At 41.4% G+C, this 26,048-nt stretch overlaps 1 long non-coding RNA gene across 1 annotated transcript; it reads right to left on the bottom strand.

Annotated features, from left to right (window-relative positions):
* Positions 1 to 797: 797 nt before the first annotated feature.
* Positions 798 to 26,003, bottom strand: LOC116443676. Its single transcript, XR_004240020.1, has 3 exons — positions 25,842 to 26,003; positions 14,079 to 18,849; positions 798 to 1,810 (listed from the first exon to the last, which is right to left on the bottom strand). It is a non-coding gene; the product is annotated as an uncharacterized LOC116443676 (long non-coding RNA).
* Positions 26,004 to 26,048: the final 45 nt, after the last annotated feature.

Raw genomic sequence — 26,048 nt, forward strand, 5'->3', positions numbered from 1 at the left:
GCCATAATGTTACCATTTCCTCTGGTAATTAGAACTAACTTCTGTGTAGTGAGACTCCCTATCTATAAAGCTTAATGTTCCACACCTCATATTATACTCTCCTGGTAAAAGCAGTTTTCTGCTGCCATTGGATTTTCATTACATATCCCACCCACCCTGAATATGGTCTGTTATGGCCCATTTCCTCCTTTCCCCAGTCCTAACCGAAAAGCAACCATTTTTTACCGCTTGTAATACACACATTGCTCAGAGCTGAAACATTTTGCTTGAGGCCAACTTCTGGTCTTCACTGACCATCTTCATTGAGCCCAGAGGGTTGTGACCAGTGCCACTGAGTCCAGCTGGAGGCCTGTGGGTAGTGTTGTGCCCCAGGGGTCAGTGCTGGGTCCAGTCTTGTTCATATTGTTCAGCAGTGACCTGGATGAAGGGACAGAGTGTCCCCTGAGCACGTTTGCTGATGATGCAGAACTGGGAGGAGTGGCTGATCCACCTGAGGGTTGTGGGACCTGAACAGTTTGGAGAGTTGGCTGAAGAGAAACCCAGTGAAACTCAAGAAAGGCAAATGCAGGGTCCTGCACCTGGGGAAGAATAACCCTGGGCACCAGAAATCCTTCCCTATGAGGGGAGGGAGGCCCTGGCACAGGCTGTCCACAGAAGCTGTGCCTGCCCCTGGATCCCTGCAAGTGTCCAAGCTGGGTTGGACAGGGCTTGGAGCAACTTGGGATAGTGGAAGGTGTCCCTACCCATGGCAAGGGGGTTGGAACTGGGCGATCTTCAAGGTCCCTTCCAAGCCCAACCATTGTAGAATTCTGTGATATTTAAAGGAGTAAAATAATGCCTTACAAATATCGGGTACTTTTTTATTTATTTTACCAGTGGAAAGTTATCAGAAAAGTAATTGGCGCTTGATTCCTTTTTCAGGGAAAAAAAAAAAAAAAACTCCTGAATTTTAGGAAAGCTCTGAAATTCAAAAGGCAAATGCAGTGTCCTGCACCTAGGGGGGAACAACCAGCACAGGCACCAGCACAGCTGGGGGTGACCTGATGGAGCAGCTCTGGGGAGAAGGACCTGGCGGTCGTGGTGGACAACAAGTGTCCATGACAAGCAGTGGGTCTTTGTGCCAAGAAGGCCAACAGGATCCTGGGATTTATTACAGAATTGCCAGCAGGTTAAGGGAGGTGATCCTGCCCCTCTGCTCAGCCCTCGGGTTAGGCACATCTGGAGGGCTGTGTGCAGTTCTGGGCTCCTCAGGACAAGAGGGACAGGGAGCTTCTGGAGAGGGTCCAGTGGAGACTGCAATGATGATGAGGGGATGGGAGCATCTCCCTTACAGTGGAAGGCTGAGGGAGCTGGGGCCCCAAGAAGAGACAACTGAGAGGGGATTTATCAATGCACACAAATATCTCAATGGCAGGTGTCAAGAGGAAGGGGCCAGAGTCTCTTCTGTGGTGCTCAGCCGCAGGACAATGGGCAGTGGGGACACACCGACACATGGGAAGTTCCACCTAAATATGAAGGAAAACATTTTTCCTGTGAGAGTGACAGCACTGGAACAGACTGCCTGGGGAGGTTGTGGAAGCTCTTTCTTTGGAGATATTCAAAACCTGCTCGAGTGGAGTGGTTGGACTAAATGATCTTCAGAGGTTCCTTCCAAGCCCAACCATTCTGCGCTTCTCTGAAATTTTCCATTCCCATCAATGAAGCCAGGACTTGTCTGCAGCTGTTTATTTGGAAAAGTGGGCTAGGTTTGTGCTTGGAGGCTTTGCTATGCCCTTCCAAGAAGCTGATAACCTTTCCATAAATGGCCTCCCTGAAAGGAAACAATCAGCAGAATGAGAATTAAAATGAGTTGAAGCAGAAAATTAATCAACCAGGAGGCGTTAATGGATTAACTCTTTTGCAGGCAGTGTCCCTTCCAGCACCTCTCCACCTTTCCAAGGACAGGGCGGGCATGAGAAGTGTCCCCTAGCCTGGAGCTGTGCCTAGCAAAGCCTGGCTCAGCTGGTCAGGGAAGTGTGCCCAGCCTTCTGCACCACTTGCTGAACAAACGATCATTTAATCTCCAATTAATCAGGTCACTTATGCAAATGCTAAACTGACCCCTAATACTTCTTTCTCTGACATCTGCAACCAAGTGCTGAGAAGCCTGAGTTCCTTGGGGCTTTTCTTTTTTTATTATGCTTTCTGCACTGAAGTCAAAGAAGGCCAATGATTCCATTATACAATAGAGTATCTGACTCACCCTTACAACTATCTTCAAGGTTTTTGCAAACCCCGGGGTTGCTAATGTTTAAATCAACAAGAAACAAAATTAGTTCCATCACTCTTTTTATCAGGAACTCAGCAACTAAAAAAGAAAATCACACAGTAAAATTGCTTCCCACTCCTAAATCCTCTGCTGTGTCACAATTTAAATAATTCAAAATTCCCACAAAGTCTCTCTGTTCCTGAAAGAGGTAATCTGTCAGTTTTTTCATCGTGTTTGCAGGTTAAATATTCACTAATGGATTATTAGCACATATATTGTAGATGATCAACTTTGATTAATGTTCAAGTGCTACAAAGTTTCTCATATTTAATAAATATTTTCAGTATTCCCTTATTGCTTTATCAACATAAATTACAATAACTGTCTAATAATTGTAAATCAATACAAACCCTGCAGTAAATCATTCTAAAGCAGAGAGATGTTAAAAAGGGAAATCCCAGAATCATTTAGGTTGGAAAAACCTTCTAAGATCATCAAGTCCAACAATTTCCCCAGCACTGCCCAGGCCACCTCTAAACCACATCCCCAAGTCCCATGTATGTGGCTTTTAAAGACTTCCAGGGATATCTCAGTGATGCCATATTTTTCCCGTTTCTTTCCCATGACAGTCTAATCTGATGCCAATCTGGATTTCTCTTTCATTCCTTTTTTATACTTTCTTTGCTGATTTTTACTTTTTTTTTTTTTTTCCCCTGAACCCTCAGCAACTGGGACAGTGTATTGGTTAAATCACCTCGTTTGAACACAGTTTTTCACCTTGTCTCGATTCACTGTGATTATGAAGGTGGGGGGTTTGAGGGTTTTATTTTTTCTATAGCCTGAACATGCCAAGTGTGATTTCTGAGGTCTTGGGGTTAATTTTGCTTTGCCTCTGGCTATCCCTTGATTCCTCTTCTATTTATTGTATTGAACCTTGTGTATGCACTGAAACCAACACACCTTTGTGCTTATACCTTGAAGAGAGTGAATTACAGAGCCTTGGTTTCAGCACAGGGTGGGCCTTACAAAGGGACTTCTTAGAATCACAGAATGGTTTGAGTTGGAAGGGACCCTAAAGACCATCCCATGCCACCCCCCCTGCCATGGGCAGGGACACCTTCCACTGTCCCAAGTTGCGCCAAACACTGTCCAACCTGGCCTTGGACACTTCCAGGAATCCAGGGCAGCCACAGCTTCTCTGAGCAACTTAGAGCAGTCCTGTCTAGATTTAGGTTGGAAGATGTTGCTTTCTGCTGGCTGTTCTCCTGGCTATCCTCCATGGCAATGGAGAGAGGGAAGTCTTTCTAAATAGCAGTTCCCAAAGTAGTTATCTGAAGCAGGCAGGGTACATCTTCCTCCACAACTGACAAAAAAGGAATGACTAACTTTGATCCAACACCTACCTTTTGGATGGCTGAAGTTAAGGAGGATGAATCATGCTGGTGCTGTACTGGTTTCCCTCCTCTTTGCAGAACAAGGATTTAATTGTTGATTCTATCTTTATGCAGTCCTTGCTCCAAAATCTCTCCTAGTTTTACGGTCTTGGAAAGACCTATTTTATAGAGTCATGCTGTTGAGTTGGAATCACAGGCTGGAGTCTTGGTATGAGGAGAGCAAAACCCACTGGATTTAACTGCAGGATATGCTATTTGGTGAACTGCCTTTCAATAAATTTTCCTATGATTATTTTCCCTGGATTGGCCAATCTGTTTAATGTTTCCTGCTCTTTCAAAGTGGGCCATTATGTCTGGGATGATTTCAGGCTCCTAATGTAAGTACTTTTAACAACAAAGCCTTTACTGTGCTGGAGTGAGTCACTCCTTGCCAGCAGAACTGTTCGTTAAAATTACTGCCAGTTCCTGCATTATTTGTCAAAAATCACTTCTCACCAATTCTATTTACTAGGACTGAACATTTCTGCTACAAAACCTCTGCTCAAGTCTTCCAGTGTTTGATGAGCACAACTTAAGACACCCTCCACACACCCACTTCATAGCTTGATCTCTGCATTTGCTTTGCTGTGCGAAATCAGCCTATCTTCTTTTTCTTTTTACTAAACAAACCAACTATAATTTACAGGTATTAGAAAATGCTGTTAAATTCTTCCCTCTTGCTCAATAAACTGATCTGACTGTCAGTATATATTCCTAGCAATATCCTGTAATATTCCCACAGAGATTTGTCCCACCTGAAACTTTTAAAACCACATCCAAATCTTCAGCTGCAGCAATAGAAGCAGAGAAAACCCAACATATCACAGAAATTAAGATTATAGGAGTATTTAGGTGCTGCTACTCTGTAGGAAGTTTTCTGGATTTCCTAAAAATATCAGGCACAACCCAAAAAAAAAAAAAAAAAAGAACAAGTGACGTGTGTGGGAGAATGATGGACACAAGATATGAATTCTTAGAATCTGTGAGCTGTAGTGTTGTCTTGGAGTGACTTTGTGATGTGTATCCCCTATCGCTGTCCCATGCCCAGGAATTAATTTTGTGCCTTTCTATGCCTTTAAACTGAGCCTGAGAGTACACAAAACGAAGCCCAGAAACATATGTTTGGGAAGCATTAATTAACACCATCTCTCCCTTCCTGCAGGCACAAACCAACCAGCCAGACTGGGAGATGCCATGAAATGAAAGGGAAAAGAAAATAATAGAATTATCAACTTTCATTTTCCCCAAAGGACAACACAACTCATCTCAGAAGCTACAGACGTGCATGATCATGGCCTAATATTGAAGATTTATAAGCTCAGAAGACACCAAAATGTTCACTTAATTTGAACTTGGTGCAGTTCATGCACTTTCACAGAGCACTTCTTGCATGGAGGCTGTAACTTTTAACAGCATTAGGACTCTTTTAGAAAAACATCCCTGAAGACTTGAAATGATGGGGAATCAATAAGCTGCTTTAGTAATTTGTCGTACAGAACCCCCATGGTTTCACAAGGTGTGTTTCATTTCCAAAACGATTCAGGTGATTTTGTCCATTGGCTTTTGCCATCCTTCCATCAGCCAGATTAAAGAGCTTTCCATTACCAGAAGTCTGCTCTCCATGTTCCTACTTATAGATTAGAAGGTGACTTAATCATAATCTTTTCTCAGATAAACTAAACAAATCAGTATTGTTTAGTCTTTGGCTGTAAAGAAGCCTTTCCAGACCTCTATAAATCCAAACACTCTTTCAGGCTCTCTACTGTTCAAGGCGTGGTTTCATATCTGAAATATCTGACATATTTTCTGTTCCCATTTGTGTGATTTTCCCTGGTTTTATTCAAGTTTCTGTAGCTTAAATCAGGCCACCTCACCAAGTGGTTCAGAATACTCTGTGAAATCAGTCTTCTGTTGCTATTATTTTTTATCACTGAAAGCTCTTGTTGATAAATGGTGTAGGGGTCCTGTCTGATCACTTACCCCAGTTATAATCCAGATTTTATTTGAGTTTTACAGAGTTCTGATGGATCATGTTCACATTTTGTTTACAGTCTCTTCTCATAAAACCACAAAAACAATCTTCCCCTATGATCTTAGATGTCTTTTCCACTTAAATGATTCTATAATTTATTTTTATCAGAGTTTCACATGCTGCTTCAGCTTTTCAGTTCTGGGTGGCTTTTTGATAGACAACATCTGATGACAAAGTTTGGGAAACACTATGGCTTGATTGATTGATTGGTTTGCTTTTAACTGAACCAGTTTGCTGGTCTTGCTCTGGCTTTAGTGAGCCAATATTTTAGTCTAAAATTTGCCAAAATAGCTCGCAGAGTTTACATCCTGCTTGGTCAAAGGCTGCAAATACCTCAGGCTACTCTCTTTATTTGCACGTACAAGAGGTGCTAACAGTAGTTGTGACAGTGTGTGGGCTCGTTTCACATAATTTCTAAAATATTTCCAAATTTACATCATATGGTGGAGTAGCCAGAGATATTTTCACATGGTTTTTCTGCCATGTACACCAGGAAAGGCTCTTGTAGCTCTAAGCCTAAAGGGGACAATGTAGGGAAGAATCTCATTATATTGCCAAATATTTCTATATATATACTTTTAAACCTTCTTCTCATTTACATGTGTTTCAACAGTCTTACAGAAGGTGGTAGCAGCTACCCTAAAGAAAGCTTGGAGCCTCTTGCATGACTTCCTTTTACAGGAAACGCATGTCTTTCTTTCAGTTGGAGACCTCTTTGCTCTTTAATCCTATATAGGTTTTATATAGGAAGCAGTTGAATCCCTCTTTTCAAGTGAAAATATGTTAAGAAATAAGAACATTTCATGTGTTGTTCATGTGTTTACGACCAAAAAGTCAAATTTAAATCAGAATCTCAGCACCATAATCTTTTAGCAAATGTTACCAGCTGTTCAGCTCCACACTTTCTTCCTTCTTAAAGCAAGTAGGAAAGTGAAAATCCATCATATCAGTCAGCTAGAGGTTCTTAGTCCCTTTACCTTGACAGATGATACATCAGAGTGCCTGTCTTTCTGGAAATTTTAGTTTTAATGGGCTGGGATCCATCTTCCTGCAGATACTAAAATAAAAATATGCATCAAGTCATTTATATGACTTAAGCCTATATGTATAGGCTCACTTTTATATGTTCTTCTGAGAAATAGGACTTAATTTTTCTGCTATGTCTATTTATTATGTCACAGTGTATTTTTCTTCATTGAAATGGCCAAAGAAAACAGCATGACTGCTTGGCTATTATGACATCCTTCCAAATCCTAAGAAATGTGAGATTATTAAAAAAAAAAAAAAATTAGAGGTGTTAAATAGGCAGAAAAATTCTGAGAAATTTGACAAAAAAGTTATTGTAAGAGAGAAAAAAATAAATTTAGTGAAGGGGAATAAGGAAAAAACACCCCACCAACCAAGGAATATATTTTCTAACTCTTACAGTCACTGGGATACCAGGAAAATTCCTTTTTCAGACATATATAATTCTCTATTATATATAAACCTAAATTCTATGTGTAAAAATATAAATATATTGTTTCCTGAATGCTATAATACCTACTCTGCATTCTTCTCTCATAGCTGTGCAGAGCCCTGCATGACAGTGTGGATGCTAAACAACCTGTTAGATGATACTGTAATAAAGATCAATATACAAATTTACTGCAATAAAGACAAATAAATTATCTAGGGGTGAACGTGGCTTTTGAACACTATAATCTTTGTCCACACAAAGCAAAACAATGCTTAACTCTGAACATCTGAAATATGGGAAGTAAAAGAGCCTCTTAATCGAGGCTTTTTTCCACATAGGTGTGACCTTGGTGGCAATGGGAAAAAACAGATTACACTGTAGATTTCAGGTAGCACAGAAATAAGTCCTGGAAATAAGGTTTTTAAAAATTTTCTCCCCTCTAGCAAATAAGAACTACTTTGAAAAGTGTGCTGAGACCTTGTGCCTTATGTACCACCCAGGGGGGGCCTGATGCCACTGGGGCTTTTGACAGGAAAACTGGATGAGAAAATGAGGAAACAAATGAAGCATGTTTATATCCATGACATTTTGTATTTGTACTTCTTATATAGAATCATTTAGGTAGGAAAAGCCCTCTAAGATCACTGAGTTCAACCCTTAACCCAGCACTGCCCAGGCCACCACTGACCCACATCCCCAAGTGCCACATCCACACAGCTTTTAAATCCCTCCAGGGATGGGGACTCCACCACTGCCCTGGGCAGCTGTGCCAGGGCTGGACAGCCCTTTCCATGAAGAAATTTTCTTCAGTATCCAATCTAAAACCACCCTGGTACAACCTGAGGCGGTTTCCTCTTGTCCCGTTGCTCACTGGTTTTGAGAAGAGCCCAACCCACAAATCTGGGGCAGTTTCCCAAATCAGGATGGCTCAGCTGCAGCCTCCACTGCACCTCTCCAGCAAAGAGTGGCTTCTCAGCCTTGTGCCTAGACCCCAGCAGTTCCCAGCTCCAGATTTTTGATCCATTAACCCCTTGGGACTCTGACCTTTCCCAATATCTCAAACTTTTCTGTCCAGCTGTCGGTTTATCCTGGATCTCCATACTGTGCCTTGGACTGCTCTTCAAACACAGAAGTTCCATATTAAAATCCAAAGAGCTGTTACCTTATCTTTCTTTAAATCCTGGTTTACAGCTCATATCTCTCATGTAATCTACTCACATTTTCCATTTGCTACTTGCTTACTTCCAACTGCTACCCTGCATTAACAGTAACAAAAATACTAGAAATGCCTAATTACCTCACTTCATTTTTGTTATTGTCTGTGGACTGGAATATTTTCTTTTGATAATTCATTTTACTTTAATTTCTAGTCAGCCTGGCAAAAAATGAAAAGAAAGATTAAATTATTTTGACTTGAAAGGGTATTTGTTTGACCTTAAACAAAGTAATTCAAATTGTTTCTTAAACTCTATTTTTATTATAAAGAAATTTGACTTTTTAAACACTCCTTTTAGTTTGAAATGATCCTTTTCAGCTTTGTCATTTTTTTTTTTGAATATTATGCACATATCTTGCTTGATATGATTCAGCTTCTTTTCGTTTTCATCAAAAAGATTTGATAGGAAAGATTTTGCATGCTCAGAGACATAAATGGACCACAAAATCTTTTAATACTTTGCTATGCTCATTTATGTGCAAATTCAGATTTCATGTCCAGTTTCATGTGCTTTTGTCTTAATCTGTAAAGTCTGCTGGGCAATGATGCCTCCATTTAGCGCTTGTGCAACACCTGCCACATAAATGTTTGGGCCTTTTGGTGTGGATTTTTTATTCATGGTGCAAACCAAATGCCAGGAAAGGATGGAATTTGTCTATTTGTCCTGTCCTTTCCAGATTTCAGTTTGGGTCAGGTATCTCTCAACAAATATGCTTAACAGAAATATTCACATGAATAAAAACCTTATTTTTTCAGCCAAGTGGGAGCACTTAAGGGTTGTTTAATGTCTAAGTACAAAACTATTAGCAAGAACATAAATTTTGCCAAGAATGTTGGCAAGAGATGAGGTATTCCTTCAAGGATTTATCTACACCCATTAGTTTAGGCCTTTAGCAAGACACTAAACATCAGAAAATTTAGTTAAGGTGTCAGTTTAAGTGTCTGAAAAATGTTGGAGAAGGTATGGCCAGGAAAATTCACCTTTTTGGTATGTTTAGTGTGTTTTAAACAGCTCCCAAACCCTCTGGGCCACCAGTGTGCAATTACTTGGGGAATATTGAGTTGACTGCATGTGGTTGCTGTTGGGAGATGAGTGTGGGAGAGAAAACCAAACAGAACAAGTTGTAGTTGTGCCACCAGAACAGGCAACTACAAACGGCCACCTAATTTTGTGAGTTTGCAGTCTTATCCACAAAATAACAATGATCCTGAATTTTAAGCTGTGGTGCAATCAAAAATGGTTTGGGTTAGAATGGCCCTTAAAAATCATCTCGTTCCAACCTCTGCCATGGGCAGGGACTCCTTCCACTACCCCAGGTTGCTCCAAGCCCCATCCAGCCTGGCCTTGAACCCTTCCAGGGATGGTTGGCTTCTTCATACCATCAGAGCCAAATTATTTAAGAAACAAAAGATAATGGCACAACATTAGCTGTGTCTCTGATGCTCCTCAAGTGAAGTGTACGACAACTTCTGGAGACTTGGGACTTCCAGCTCTACGGAAATGTCCCATACAGTGGCAGAAATGCTGGTGGGGAGGAATGATCTCAAATTTCTGGCCTATTTTCAATTGGGATCTGCAGTGTCCTTTTCTGGTATCACACAAAGGACAGAGAGTTTCAGTATATCCTTAGGATATCATATAAAATAACTGCACTAATTATTCCTAGCTGAATTATGAAATGATCCAGTCCACTTTTTTTTAATATTTTTATTATCCCTTCCCCCTCTGATCCTGCAGCACTTTGCAGGTTTGGGACTATAATCAGCACTTCTGTGTGAAAACTTATCACTCGAAGAAACACTGTTGGTTCAAACTGATAGGAAGAATTGCCTAAAAATAATGAATCAATTTTGAGCCAAGTGTTGTACTTTTAAAACCACTATTTAAGAGGGATACAGTAATGTAATTAGTCAGGGATGTAATTAGAAACATTTTGGTGATGGCTTGAGTGAATGACATTTCTTGCTTAGCTGTGCATTTTGGAAAGCTCTCAAAGGAACTTTTGTCTTGAACTTTGAACATGGTAGAGTGGAAAAAACAGCTGGCAATTGCTTTGAGGTGATGCTCTTTTGAGGCTCCCCAAAATGCCTTTGCTACAACCTTGCCCCTTGCCCCTTTATTCAGATTGAAAGGGAATTTCAAGCAACACAATTTAATGTCAGCTTGAGCAAAGACCAATCAGACTTTGGATCTTGAAGAGATTTAAGGAAGCAGCTTCTAGAGACACAATCAGTGATTCTTGGGCTAGAACTGACTTTTGGCTCATGTTTAAAGATTTGGCTGTGGGATAACTTAAACTGACGAAGAGGAGGGTTAGATGGGATATTGGGAATAAGTTCTTCCCTGTGAGGGTGGCCCTGGCACAGGTTGCTCAGAGAAGCTGTGGCTGCCCCCCCGGCAGTGTCCAAGGCCAGGTTGGACGGGGCTTGGAGCAATCTGGGATAGTGGAAGGTGTCCCTGCCCATGGCAGAGGGTTGGATTTAGCTGGTCTTTATGATCCTTTCCAACCCAAACCATTCCATGATTCTATAACAGCTTAAAATTCAGAATCATTGTTATTTTGTGGATGAGACTGAAAACTCACAAAATTAGGTGGCACTCTGTGGTTGCCTGTCCTAGCAGGGTTTCTGTGGCCAGATGTCATCCTCTAATTGCTTTGGTAGAAACAGAGTGAAGAAAGGTGCTTTTTGAAGGGTTAATAAACATGAACAGAGCAATATGAAATGGATCAGGATGGAAAAGATTCACTGAGGGTCAGTGTTACAGATTGTTCTGCATGAACCTGAGGAAGGAAAAATGGTTTGGAACTGAACTTGGGACTACAGCTATAAGAACAGGTTTGAGTTTGGCAGTGTAAAATCTCAAGCCTTTTATATGTAGGATCTGAATCTGCCTTTGCATCTTCAATTAAATGATTTTTTAAAAATAAAACACATTTCCTTGGCATATTTGAAAGCTCTTCATTGTAGGAGAACAACTGATATTTTTAATGAAACAGCCTTGTACACACACAAAAAAAGCTGTACATAAATTTGTGTACACAAAAGAAAAATTGCTTATTTTCAAGGCTGTATAACCTGTTCTTTTTTTTCCCCCCTCTGTAAAAGCTCAAGAGTTAAGCCTCTCTATAATTTGCCGAATCAAGTATTCTTTCACATAATCAGTGAGGGATGGAATGTACAGATGTCCCATCATCATTTAACACTGAGCAAACCTCTCCAGAGTTTCTACAGACCTCCTTATCTGTTATGTAGTACCTGTTTAAAACTATGACTGATTTTTTTTGCTATATTAAATCCTTTCTCCAGAGTGACTTTCTTTAACAGGATGCCATTGATTATTTTGATTGGTTTAATTTTTTTCTTTTAATGTCTGGCCTTCTGGGTTTGGGGGTGTTTTTACTCTCTGGAGGGGGTGTAGGGTCTGGTGAGGTATTTTGGGATGAACCTATCTTTCACTGAAGGTATTACCAGTTAAAAACCCTTCTGTCTGCCCCAGGCTCAGTATTTATGGTGGTTCAGCTGAGCACAGGGAAGTGTTAAACAGCTGTATTATGGGGAAGTGTTAAACAGCTGTATTATAGCAACTGCTTGGCACAGAGCATCCAGTCCCCAGCTCAGATGACACTGCAGCCACTGTGGGAGAGGGACTGATTAACCAGCAGTGCCTCAGAAGAAAGCTTTGCCTTGCACCCTGTGACTTGTTTTTCTTGCTTGTGACATGGTGCACGCTTTTGTTTAAAATGTGCATAATTTTGTAGCTACAGTACTTACAGACTTTAATCAGCAGTAAAGATAAAACAGTATCGCTTTTGTTCCCTTGCTAAAGCTCTTTTCATGTGGTGTCACTGCCTGCTCAACAGCCACATTTATCCTGGGTGTTTTGTGCAGCCCAGCCAGTCCACAGGAGCAAGAACATTCCTCTTTCTTTTTTTCCCCCAGCAAACATTTTCAACACATTTTCTCTCCCAGGTTTACAAACCGCAATCAATCCAGGAGTAACATCCATCCTTGCTCATCCCACAACTGTGCATGACCCCCCAAAAATGTCAGAGCACAATTCTCCCTCTATTCCACAACCCTCTCACTTTGCTGATGGGCCTGATTTGGCTAAGAACTCCCAAATGTGAATGGTGGAGGAGGAGATTAATTTGATCCCTAATGAGATAGTCCTGACAAAATCAGGTAGGAGGATTTCTTTCCTTTCACACAAGCAGGTAAGCAGACCAGAACCAGCCAGTGCCAGATATAAATCTCATTTGAATTGAGTAACACAGCTTCCTCCCATCTGATGGTTTGGCCCTTCATTTCTCATTGGTAAGAAATAAATACACTTTTATTGACAGAAGAAAAAAAAATGCTCTGAAGACAGTTCATCAATTGTGTAACACCACTTGGATTAGGATGGGGAAAACTTAAAACCACAAAATTCAAATTTTGCATTAGGAATTAAGAGCAACGGGCTTGTTTCTTTTACTATATACATCTGACCCTCTTGTTAATTTTTTACTATACTGGAGATTATTGAAGCTAAACTGAGTCACAGGAGTCTGGTTGCACTGTGCTGTTTGGGGATAGTTTTGTGCTCTCCTCATAGCAAGGGACAGGAAAGAACCTGACATTTTCCTCTGCTGTTTGCCAAGAGCCAGCTGGTCTGGCAGCATATGTGTATTAGCAGGGCAACTGGCAAAGCCAAGCTTTGTGTAGCATGTGCTCATTTCTTGCAGTGAGGGGGTCAAAAACCTGGCACAACAAAAGCTGGAGGTAAAGATTTTGAGGAGAATGTATAGAAAATAGAGGACAGAAATCCACAGAAAGGTACATCTTGTAATGCTATTCATAGAGGAGCTTATTCTGTGCATAGCTGAATATGGAGGTCCATTAAAATGAGCTTTCCCAGAAAAGCTGCAATACCTATTTCAGTCTCTCATACTTAAATAATTTTGAGTCAATTCTTGTAAGTACAGGAAAATCTATGGCTGAAAGGTTTTTCTTCCCTCTCTTTAAATTTGTGGTGCAAAAAATTATGTCTCTAATCCTCACCAGCATTGGGTTTTTCTATTTGATGGTACAGGACAATGATGAATTTGGCAAGACAAGAGGTGATAAAGAATTTGGGTGCCTTAAGTTGACACCTGATTGTCAGACAGAGCTCCTAACAGAGGGATATTGTTGCAGACTAACTTAAAGGAGAGGGAATTAGGAACCTAATTTTATTGCATTTGCTGGAACCTTCTTGTTCACTGAGCAGGAGTGGAGGGTAAGCAGTGCCCAGACCTCCTGTTTGGCATGAGAAGTGAAGAGCTTGGAAACCATTTATTGCCTGAAACTGTAGTCTGCTGGTCTGCAGTCCACTGTTCCCTTCAGCACTGGAAGATGGCATCTCCAATTTCCATTTCACTGACACTGAAGTGGTTCTAGGATGAAATGTAAAGGCACAGAAGGCTTGGAAGGCACATCTGAGCCAGCATGCAGGAGGCCTGTGTGACAGCCAGAGCCAGCACCTCCTCTGCTGTGCTGCAGTCCCACATCTAAGCACACATAATTTTCCAAGTCTCTATCATTATGGTCATTTACTTCAGCAATTTAGATTGACTCATTAAAATGCTTCCCCCTTGTCTTCCCAGATGAGCCACGTTTAATGGGTGTATTATGTAACCCAACACCTACCAGGACTGCTCTGAACTTACATGAAGGGCAGTTCAGCTCTGTTCCACCACATCTATCTAAGCATCCAAGTCCCATTTTGAAGATGCCAAGTCTTCTGCCAATTACTATTCTGGTCACTTTTTTGAGTTTCATTACAATTTATAATGATAGAGTTTTCAGAGGGAATCTGGAGATAAAACACAGAAGAGATTAGGCAATTTTTCAAGAGATAACCACTGTCACCTTACAGCGAAAAAAGATTTAAAGTAAATGTCCTCAGTGTAATAGAATGTCTTGGAATACCTGAATGTTTGCCTACTAAGAAAACACTCCTGAAACTTTTCCTGTTTGGAAAAAACCTGAAAGGGAGAGCTGAGATGTTTAACAGGGTATTATTTAAGCTCATTTGCTCAGTATCTTACTTTTACAGTTTCAACCCGTATCTGATGTCCATGCAGCTGTAACTCATCCAATTACCTTGTAATTTACAACTTTATGATTCAGTGCAACTCATAACAGGCACAACAATTAAGGTCTTAACAAATGGAGGATCTTGTGGCAAAACTCTTGCTCACTCCTTCCCTTTTCACCACTGCTAATCCCGTTAGGTGCTTTGTTATGTCACATTCAGAGCACATTATTCCTTTATTCTTACACAACCCTGTGCTGTGGGCAGTAACCTGGAGCCTCCATCCCATCACCAGAGGCTCCTGTTGCTGTTGTAATGGGAAACAGGGAGTTTTTATCAGGAGGCAAACCAAGGAGCCAGTACACAGCATCATCATCATCATCATCATTGCACTTCTGCAGCCCTGAAGACAAAGAGCTCAAGATAATTTGTCATTAATATACACCAGACCACATCCTGTGGCTGTTGCTCTGGGTTTAGGCAGACCAAGGTCAAAGGATATCACAAAATACGGGATTTGGGCCCTTTTGCTGTGTTAGCTCCTTCTGTACCACTGGGATTTTCCTTTTAAGAGGGACCCACGTTGTAAATGCAGACTACGTAAGCCTTGACCCACTTTTGGGGAAGAGATGTTATTATACATTACCTTAAAAGGCTCTTAAGATATTTTTGGCCACTCAATACATAATGAAAATATATATTCAGTACTGTAATGCAGCATACTTCTTAATATTCTAAATGGGTCAAGGCACCACACCCACATTTACTTTTAGATAATGCTCATTTTTTTCTGCTTGTTTGCACATCTTTTTCTTAAATCATTAGTAAGATTTTTAAACCATTTACAATGTCAAATAAATCACAGATTTGAACTACTCTGACAGTGTTTTACTGTCAGGTAAGTTGAGAAATTATCAGCAACACACAGTTGAGCACCTTGTGGGATGGCCTGTATTGGCCACTCACCTTCAGAAAATCAGACACTGAAGTGCAAATTTTTTTTCTTTCCATATCTTCTGGAACATCTTTTTTTTTTCTTTTTCTCTTATGATTTCTATGACTCTGCTCCCTCAAATGTGATCATACCTAGTGTAGCAACTACAGATATTCATAATACTCATGTCTTTTTTATTGGTGCATTTACACCTGTTGAGCCTTGAAACAAGGTGTGTTACATGTGCTGAGTCCCAGTTTTTACATGTATTTTCCACATCTAGAACCCAGCTGATTGTCTGATGGCTCAGTGACAGCAGAACTCTCTGGACATACAAGCTCACAGAATGAGCCTGTATGCTCCCAACACATGCTGACAATTAAGAGAAAAAATTACATAATAAAAAGCACCTGGCACACTTTTGTTTTTCAACTCACAACACAAAGCAGTAATAGACACACCTAAATGTGAGCTCCAGCAAGTACCCTGTCCTCGAGCCAAATCTCCTTTAAGAGAGTCAGGGCCCTCCCATAAAACACTTGTTTTCTCATCAGCTTTATATAAATAAGCAATTTCCCAGGAGCACTCTCCATTTTACTCCCTATTACTCCAAACTCTCCCAAACCCAAATGCATTTATAACCTGCTAACAGGAAAAAAAACACTGGAGCATTAAAATAAAAGTATAAAATAAGTGTATCTTGGTCCTCCAAGTCAACTGCAGAAGTTGTATTAATGTCAGTGTGCACAGGGGAGGAAAGAGTGAAGTTAGCTAGAGCTTGAATAGAGAAAAAAACCCCAAACCAGGAGTTTTTCTCAAATTTCATGATTAGAATCACTTTTCATAGGACTGTCTAACATCTCATCACAGTTCTATTGAGCACCTTTCTCTTCCATTCTCAACTGCTTTTTATGTCTCTGAGACAGCTCCATGGCTTGGGGTAGAAAAGACCAAGAGAAAAGTCAGTGTTCTATTTCTTTGAGGATAAAGCCTTTCACCATGTGCTGAAAAAATATAGGTACCACTGGCTCCTGCAGTTCCTCATCTTCTTGATCTTAAATCAGTTCTTTTCCAGATGCTTTTTCAGAATATTCCACCCTCTGTCGCTTTTATTTCAGTGTGGTCTCTGCACATGTTGCTCTTTGCTTTGGGATATTCCCTTTTCCTTCTTTCTCAGCAACTTCACATCACCAGAAAACAAACTGCCACTAATCAAATGATTTCTAATTTCCTGACAAAATTCAAGTGTTTATTTCTGCCATGGTGTAGTTCTTGAACCACATTTTGAGAGACCACAGCACAAAGCAACACAGATGTCAGCCCCTCTGAGGAGATACCATCAGTTGATAATCTGTGATTAAATCCATGCTTACTCATGTATAGGACACATCTGGGTTAATTTAAGGTAGGAATATATATGAATTTTAATTCAAGAAATTGCTTTAACTGTAATTCAGTTAAATTTTATTGCCCTGCACAAGTGAAGTCTACCTTTGGCAACTCCTTCTCCAACTTACACTTCTGGTCTTCTGATGTAAAACAATCCAAAATCTGAAAATACCCAGTCCTTTCAATACCTCTGAAGGAAAAGACTCAACTGCGAATTTGGTAAATATCCCGTATAAAAAGACACTTTTTTTACTTACAGTGGTTCACCTGCAGAAAATGAAATGAGTTCCTTATGTGGGGTTTCATCAATGATGTCTGCATGACAAATCTGTGCTATTTTTATGTCTTTGCTTTTCAGAGTTCACCTGATTTTTATTTACAAAGGACTAGATGCAGTTCCTTGTACCCACTTAGACTTCACTTAGCATTCTACTACTGAAACAAACCCCAGAACTGGTAACATTTTCTGGCAATGGCTTGTGCTTATTGACTTCAGAAACCACTAGAAAAGGTTTCACCGACGTTAAATGTCTTTTATTTTTCAATCACTGTTATACAGAGCAGCCAACAAAGTCAATTAAACTAAGAATATTGTATCTAATGACATTACTTATTTATAAGACTAAAGCTATGTCCTTGTGGTTTATGGTTATGCAGATGTAACTTAGAGCATTTGAAATTAGCTTTCACCTTGACTTTGGCAAATAAAAAATATTTTTAAAAAGCCTGGAAAATTTTTGTTTGGACAGAAATGGCTCCATTTTGACATAATTATAATACAAAACAAAGCTAAAAGATTTGTAGGAACTGTCATAGCAACATGTTTTGATTTAAACTGCCAAAATTCTGTTATGGAAATCACTCAGGTTTTAAAAAATATTTTACGTAGTTTGCATGAAGAAATTGTGAAGTGGAATGGATCCTAGATTCCTCTCAGAGAAATTCCCAAGTTAGGATAGTGGTAGTTTTCTCCCCCTAACACATTATTACAAATCCTATGACCACTCTAGTTTGCAATGTTTCCCTCCGATAGTTCTGAGCAGGTTCACCAGTCTAACAAAAAAGCATTTTCTGTTTTCTTGCTTTAGTTTTTTGTAAGGGACAGTTCATTCAGCTTTCATTCAAATAGGAAGAATGATTTGAAAATGCCAATATTCCTGCAGAGCCATTCCCATTTGAGGTGTGCTTTATGTCAGGCCTGTAAGCCCTCAGGTAACACATGACCTGAATGACCAAGAGGAGCAACCATTTTCAGAAGTAAAAAACCTGCAAAATTCAACTGAAACATTCACAGCATTTCTGATACTGAAATCAAAGTTTTTATCTAAACGTGGCACCCTTGCTTTACACAGGGCATTCTTCTCACACTTCTCTCACAATTACCAGGTCCACGTGGGTTTTTGGAATGTCATTTCCCTTCTGTGTGAAATGACATCCATCTCCAGGCTCCAGTGGATGAGCCTGCTGCTGTATAACTGCATGACCCTGTGATCATTGACACAGACAAACACAAAAAGGGATTATTTAACGTGGAAAGGGCAAAAGGGTGTGAAATACTCCAGGCTTATTGCTCGTGATTCATTAATATGTTCAGAATAAAAAAACACCTGAATTTTATGTTGCTGTATTGTTCTGTAGATAAGAAACTATTTCTCAGTTGAAGCACATGACCTTTAGCAGAAAAAAAAGGTTTGACCTTTCCAAAAAAGTTAATTAACAAGAAAGACTCTGTAAATTAGGTCAAAAGGTCCATTAAGATTCAAGAAAATTCCAGCTTACAAAACACTGGTCACCACCAGCAGCAGCTCTTATCATCAGATGTCTGTATTTTAGTTTTTTTCTTGATTTTTCCTCTTTTTTTTTTTTTTACTTACAGAACCTGCTCCATTAGAAAAATTAGCTTTCTTTCATTTTCATGACTCATCAAGGCCTGAAGGAAAAGACCAGAATCATCCACAGTCTTTTCATTTGTGATGCAGACTATTAACAACTTCATTAATTTTCTTCAGGCCATATTTTAGTTCAAAGTCTCTTGTGCATTTTTACAGGAGTTACTGGAAAGATGCATCATCTTGGGTTTCTGTCAAGAGAAAAAAAAGGGAATTAGGAAGTTTACATTCTTCAAGACATGGGAAATAATTCCTGTAAACATCATTGTAACCAAACCAAATCTTGATCACTGCTTTGTGCCCACAAGATAGAAAATACATTTGATTGCATTTCTTCTCATCAAAAACTGTTTAGCAAACAATATATCACAGCCATCTGCTTTAACCCTTAATTAAGCACAGAGAATCATTAATGTGGTGCAAACCAGAAATTAAAAACAAGAAGAAAAGCTTCTAAACCAAGTTTCTTGTTCTACACCTTGTTACCTCTAGACTACCAAGATGCAATGTATATATAAATATATACATATGTCAGATATAAATAATCCCTGTCATGTTCTGTCCACTACAGGTCTCATAAAGGCAACAGGAGTTTGTACAATAAGGCCTAAGAAAGGATCAAAATTTAGATCAAATTTCTATGATACTGAAGAACAGTACTGGGATTCTGAGGAATCCAGCAATTTTCACTTGGATGAGCAGGCAGTGGATGAGCAGCTTTCCATCCCATCTCCTATGTGCAGAAAGCACAACAGGATGTAATAATGAAAAAGCAGAAGGTTTGAGGGCAGTGATTTCCCTGAAGTGAAGCAAATCCACTGGTTGTTTCCTTCAAGAACAGAATACTTCATGAACTGGATGTGCAGCCATGGCAGCACAGAAACCCTTCTGCTCCTCAGACTGACGATTCTGAAGTCAATCTTATTTTGTGACAGGTACTAAGACCTGGATATTAATCCTTCTCCCTACACTTTTCTTTGGCTGGGAAAAGAACGGGATTCTAGGGACAGAGAAGTTCCAGAAGACAACTTTTAACTACTTCTGCAAAGGCATGAGCCAAAAATACACCCCACAGTTCTTAATCTGTGCACCTTCTGCCTCGTTCCTCTGCCACCTCCTGTCCCTTCTCACACACTGAGCCCAGCTCCCTCCTCCTCTGGTGTCTCCCTCGCCTTGCTCTCCCCCCTGGACAAGACTCCCTGAACACAAATTCTGTGCACAGATGAACTACACTGATTTACAGCTTGCATCATCATTGTTTACCTCTGACAAGTTTCCTTAATTGAGATCCCCAGCAAGAAAAACCTATTCTGGCATTGCGTGGGCTTCCCAGTCATGGACAGATTTCCTGTTGTTTCGATGCAGTGTGCAAACATAAGAAAATAGAACTTGTTTTCCAAGGAGCTAACAACATCAGCAGCACAAGGCATGAAGTGTTTACAAACAACAGATGGGAGACACACAGCTCGAAGGTGGCGGTCAACATGGAAAGCAGCACTCTGTCTAAGAGCTGCTTGTCTGAGCAAGGGGTTTGTAGGAAAGAAGAGCTTTAAGGAGAGATACAGAATTATTTTTTCTGATGTATGTACAACTAAGAAAGCCCTGAGGTAGAGAAACTGAGGCAGCTTTAAAGAAGTCAAGTCAGTTATTCAAGGAGAGCGGAGAAGATACATTTTCCTGAGTCTCAATCTTGAACACACTCATTTTATAAATGTGAGAAAGAGAAGTTATGGCATATTCCAAAATTTATGTCACATTCTCTGAATACATGCAAAACTTCTAAACCTTTCTTTATCCCCCTTCAAACTCTTTAACTCTTCTCTACCCCCCTTCAAAACACAGAGACCCAATGAACCTACTGCAAAGTGCCCTTCTTGCAATAAAAGGGTGAGAGATGATCTCCATAAACACACAACCCCCTGCTCTGATAACTGGTGGCATCAACTGAAGTTCAAAAGAAAATTTTAACAAAATTTGAAACCTGATCCTATGGTTTTGAGAAAGAACCACTTAAAGAAAAGGCCTTTTAACAGCCTGCTATGGTGGGCATTGATGTAAGTCCAACACCAGCAAAGAGCAGGTGAATTTTTTCTGAATTTTGAAAGTCAGCTTTCTGAAAGCAGTGAAGGTATCTGCCCCATCCTCTCTGGCATAAAAAGGTGGACAGACAGACCCTCTGTGTTTTTTTCCAAACAAACTGCATCTGCTGCTTGCCTGCAAGTCGCTGCAGGGGTCTGAGGCAGGGTAAGTTCCTGGATGCTCTGCCTGGCAGGTTCTTGTGAGCCAGATAAAGGGGAGGCAGAGGGCACAGCAGGCAGGGGCCTCTGTGTCACAACCCACCTTGCAAGTGACTCTCCATACAACATCCAGTTTAAATGACCTGCAGGCTGTGAAGGCTCCACTGTGCTCTCGTGCTGATACCCAGCACCAAAGTGTCTCACTGCACAGGAGAAGCAGGAAATATTTGCAACCCAGTGTTCAAGTAAATGTGTCAAAAATGACACACCCAAGCTGAAATACAGATACCCAAATGTACTCAGGGATGGGGAGAGATTTTAGTCAATCCCTGGGTATTTATGTGCACTCAGTCAAGTCCAAAAGACAACGTCTTATACAAGGCACTGAAAGATCTTTTGAGAGCTGCTGACAATATCCCTTCAGCACACGTAGGCAACTATCTACATTAAAGCAACAAGCTGGTTTGTCTTTAAAGACCACTGAGCCTAAAAGAAGCTTTAAGTATTCCAAGTTCTACCTGCAGCTTTCAAAGTCTGTTTGAATTGCCTATGAGATAGCTCCTCCTCAATTTCTCCCTCTTAGATATTAGTTAACTGATTCTTTTCATTAAAAACCCTCACTACATCTTAGTTTCCCTGTTCCCCAAAATTCTCTTTTTCACTAAATAGGAACAGGCATTCAGGATTAGGTGGTGAAGAAAGTCCATTAGACACAGAGGTATTGAGATAATAACAGAAGGCGTAAGAACTCAAAAAAGTTCATGTTCCTGAAGCAAACAGTCAAAATTATTTTCAGCAATAATCTCTCTTGGTGTAGAAGAAAGTTCTACAACTAGAACTACAATCTAGATATGAGTAAATGGTGTGGAGGGGTTTTTTCTGTGTACACAGACACAACGCTAAGACTTTATGCTGGGGAAAGGGGGGTAATTCCTGCTGTGGTATTCTCACATGAGCTAGATGTAGAGATAAAAACACAGTCTGCAATACTTCAAGAAGCAGACTAAGCTATTGTAGGACTGAAAACATGTCAAATATTAAGTCTAACTGAAGAAGCTGGTATTGTACAGTACTTGGATGCAAGGAAAATACAAGAAAACGGGAAAAAAAGAGATAAATGATGTGACAGATATAGAAAAAGATAAATTTCCAGTTAAGCCAAATGTGAGGAAAAAAAGGAGAAAAAATTGATTGCTACATTAAAAAGAAAAAAAATAAAAAAGACAAAAAGCTAGAATTAGCATTAAGAAATATTATTGTGGTTGTATTTATAAATATGCTCAGTTTTATTTTAGATCTATCCTCAACATAAATTCCTCTGGTATGCTGGAAAAGATAAAAGTTTTGGATTGTTATCCCCGTTATCAAAGTAACTTTGTCAGCCAACACATGTAACATATCATTTTATGGAGAAAACCTGTACTTGCTGGATTTTAGTAATACGCAGAAGAAAATTATTTACACTACACTACATCATGTCAATGTACCTCCTATCTAATGTTGTTATTAAAGAAAAAATAAATTCAAAGGATGATTCAGAAAGTCAAGTTCAGATCTGTCTGTGCATCAACAAACTATAAATTAGTATTTGAGAACCAGGACTGCTGTGTGCTGAAGTTTGCTGAGTGATACCCTCAGAAGCAACAATCAATCTACCTGTAAAACCACAACTCCCAATGTAGAGTTCCTTGAGCAGAGAAGCTTAACCCCCCCCTTGATTTCCTTCCCTTGTTATCCCAGGGACCACACACTCTGAGTTCTTCCGAGAGGAATACACTAAATGCTCATCCTTGCCATGTAAATCCTGCAAAGCTCACGAGACACCCTGGATTCTCCTGTGCATCCACTTTCTGGTTGGTCACTCTGGCCTTACAGATCCAGGTCCTGCATTAGTGTGTTTCAACAATGATCCCACTCCTTCCCTGATGGCTTTTCCATAGGTAAGGACTACTCCACCTAAATGAGGTGAATGGGCACAGTCAGAGGGTTCACCTTGCACAAAATCCACTTAATAACTGGGTTCTGTATCGTGACAGACAGTTCCACAGTTGACACAGAACTAAAAAAACCAATAAAAAGCATCCATGCATATTTCCCTTAAGCAATACTCCTTTTGTCTGTCTTGCTAATCCAGGTGCCCAATATTTCTGATGGTTTGATGATGTTTCTTCTCTCTTTGTAGCTGCATGTTGGCAGTGGGAGATCTCATGGAGTCAAAAGCATTTGTTTGGAGCTGTCAGTTGGCCTCCCTTGGCTGGTATGAGCCACATTCACTCACTGAGCAACTTAGCATCTTATCTCAGATTTTAGTAAACAGTGGCAACAAATTCCGTTTTCTTCCTTTTTATTGAGACAGTGATAAAAAAATAAAGGTGATTTCAAAAATCAGTTAATAACCTAAAGGAAAGAAAGAAATGACAGAGCCTCTTTCAGGACCATGAAAAAAATAAGTTCCTACAGCTCTTCCAGATGTTCAGATTTCTTTATGGCATTCTGGGAAATCTCTTAGCATCAGTCCAGCAATCCATGTCTTCTGTCTCAGACAAAAGTAATCTGGACTAGGTAAGTAATCTCATTTATTTCTTAAATTGACACACTTTAAACAAAAACATACAAAACCAGCTGAATGAGTCCTTAGGTTCAAATTTACAAGAGATGTATTTGAAGCCTTGCTACTGGCAAAGGGGAGAAATACTATTTTTCATAATCATGCTTATTTATTATTTGTGGTCTTACACGTACACTATAGCTCATGCTCATTTCAGTCAGATGCCTGCCTCAGACATTTAGCTGACATTCAATTAGCACAGTAATGCACGGTGATAAAGCAGTAGGTAATTCACCATGTTCTATTTGGGAACATTCCTTGTTGCTATTAATATTCACAACACACTAGCCAGTTCCAAAGGAAGGCACTGCCCCTACCTAGAAGAACCAGCAACCCAAAACATTTGGATTACAAAAATGTAGGCAAGAAACAAAAGGTCTGTAAGTAACAGTTTCCGGTGGGAAAGACAAGAAGAGTACCTAGAAAAGGAATTTGGTGCCACCTGGGAGCCTATTAAAGACACAAACTAAATGTCCAGTTTGCCTTGCACCAAAAATCTACATCTCATCATAAAGGGGAGGTCAGCCTAGCATGGTCTCTGTTTACACTTGGCACTGGGAGGTTAAAATAATTCAAAGTATTCTATACACTACTGACTGCGACAACTTCCAGCTACATAGCTGCACCAACTATGTGCCATGAAGCACCTGGTCACATTTAAATTCATATTTAAATGAGTTCTTGCCTAAGAATTTTTTTTTCCGTGCTTCAATCCCTGAGAGAAGGTTCCTATGCAGCTCCGCTCCTCACTTACTCACTGTAAGCATGAATATAGATACTGACTATATTTTTATATAGGAAGAGAGAAGAAAAAGACTGGAAACTGCTGCCTCTACTTGAGGCCTAATAGACACCTGTACCACTAACATCATTCCCATACAGGCTGAGGCAGGGCAATTGCTTTGGCAAGATCCCTGCAAGCCTAAAACTGTCAAGCAAAGGTAAAAGCGTGGGAGGACTCCTCCCTCTCCCCTCCTTGTTGCCTGTGAGTTTACGTAGAAGCCAGGGAAGCAGATGGATGCCACAAGAGGTGCAAAGGATGCCTGGAACAACAGCACGTCAGTGGGATTTGCACTGCCTCGGAACGCCAAAGTCCCTTCGCGACACCCACACTCCACAGGGATCCTTTGCCACTGGGGTTTATGGGACTTCGGGCTCAGTGGTTTTGGAGCGGGATGGTGGCAGCACGTTCTGTCCAAAAGAGACAGCAGAAGGTGCTGCCAGCAAAGCGAAAAATAAAAAGGTTGGTAAGATGAGCAACACAGTTGAAATAGGGGGAAAATGAAAGTGCAAGGCTTTGCAGGGAGGACCAAACCCTGGCATTTGGTGCACAGCATCAGCAAATCACAGAATCAGTTCGGTTGGAAAAGACCTCAGAAATTACCGAGTCCAACCCAGCACCACCGTGGCACTGAGTGCCACGTTCAGTCTTTCCTTAAACACCTCCAGGGACAGTGACTCCACCATCTCCCAGGACAGTCCATCCCAATGTCTAGTCACCCCTTCTGTGAAGAAATCCCTCCTAATGTCCAACCTGAACGTCCCCTGGTGCATCTTAAGGCTGTGGCCTGTCATCCTGTCGCTGACTGCGTGGGAGCAGAGCCCGACCCTCACCGGGCTGCACCCTCCTGTCAGGCAGGGCTGCCGAACACTCAAGTTAGAAAGACATACACAAAGTTTTCGTTGTTTAAGGGAACAGAAAAACCGAAGCTCTTGCAATCAGTCCTGACGGTACATCCAGAACACAGCGATCTCCCCCTGCGAGGCACCTGAGGCAGCGCATGGGACCATCACAGGAACGCACCTAGAGAATGCGTCCAGCTCCTTGTTCCAGCCCTGCTGCCACAGCTCCCAGCGCTGTCTCTGGGCCACCCGGCTGTGCCTGGGGAGATCCCGCTGCTGGCACTGCCTTCACAGAATCACGGAATGGTTTGGGCTGGAAGGGGACCCCGAAGCCCATCTCGTTCCACCCCTTGCCATAGGCAGGGGCACCTTCCACTAGATCAGGCTGCTCCAAGCCCCATCCAACCTGGCCTTGGACAATTCCAGGGATGGGGCAGCCACAGCTTCTCTGGGCACCCTGTGCCAGGGCCTCACCATCCTCACAGGGAGGAATTTCTTCCTATTGTCTAATCCAAACCCACTCTCTTTCAACCTGAGCCCATTCCCCTTGTGCTGTCACAACACGCTCTCGTAAACAGCCTCTCTCCATCGCTCCCGTGCCGCCCCTCCGCCTCCCGCTCCGCACCGCCCGCACAGGACGCGCCCTGCGCACCGCCCGTGCCGGGACCGCGTCCCCCGGTCCCGCAGCGCCCGCGCCCCGCTCTCAGCTCCCCACCTGCCGCAGCCGTGCCCGCTCCATACTCACAGCCGGCCCCGGAGCCGGGAGCGGCAGCGGGTCCATCCCTCCCTCCCTCGTCGGCAGCGCCCGGCGGCGCAGGCGCGCTGCCGCCTCCTCCCCCCGTGGCTGTGGCGGGGCGGCCGCGGCGGCAGCGCCCGGCTCCGCTCAGAGCCGAGCGAGCGCGGCTCGGGCCGGCGGCGGGAG

This window comes from Corvus moneduloides, chromosome 5 (genome assembly GCF_009650955.1).
Source record: "Corvus moneduloides isolate bCorMon1 chromosome 5, bCorMon1.pri, whole genome shotgun sequence".
Lineage (NCBI taxonomy): Eukaryota > Metazoa > Chordata > Aves > Passeriformes > Corvidae > Corvus > Corvus moneduloides.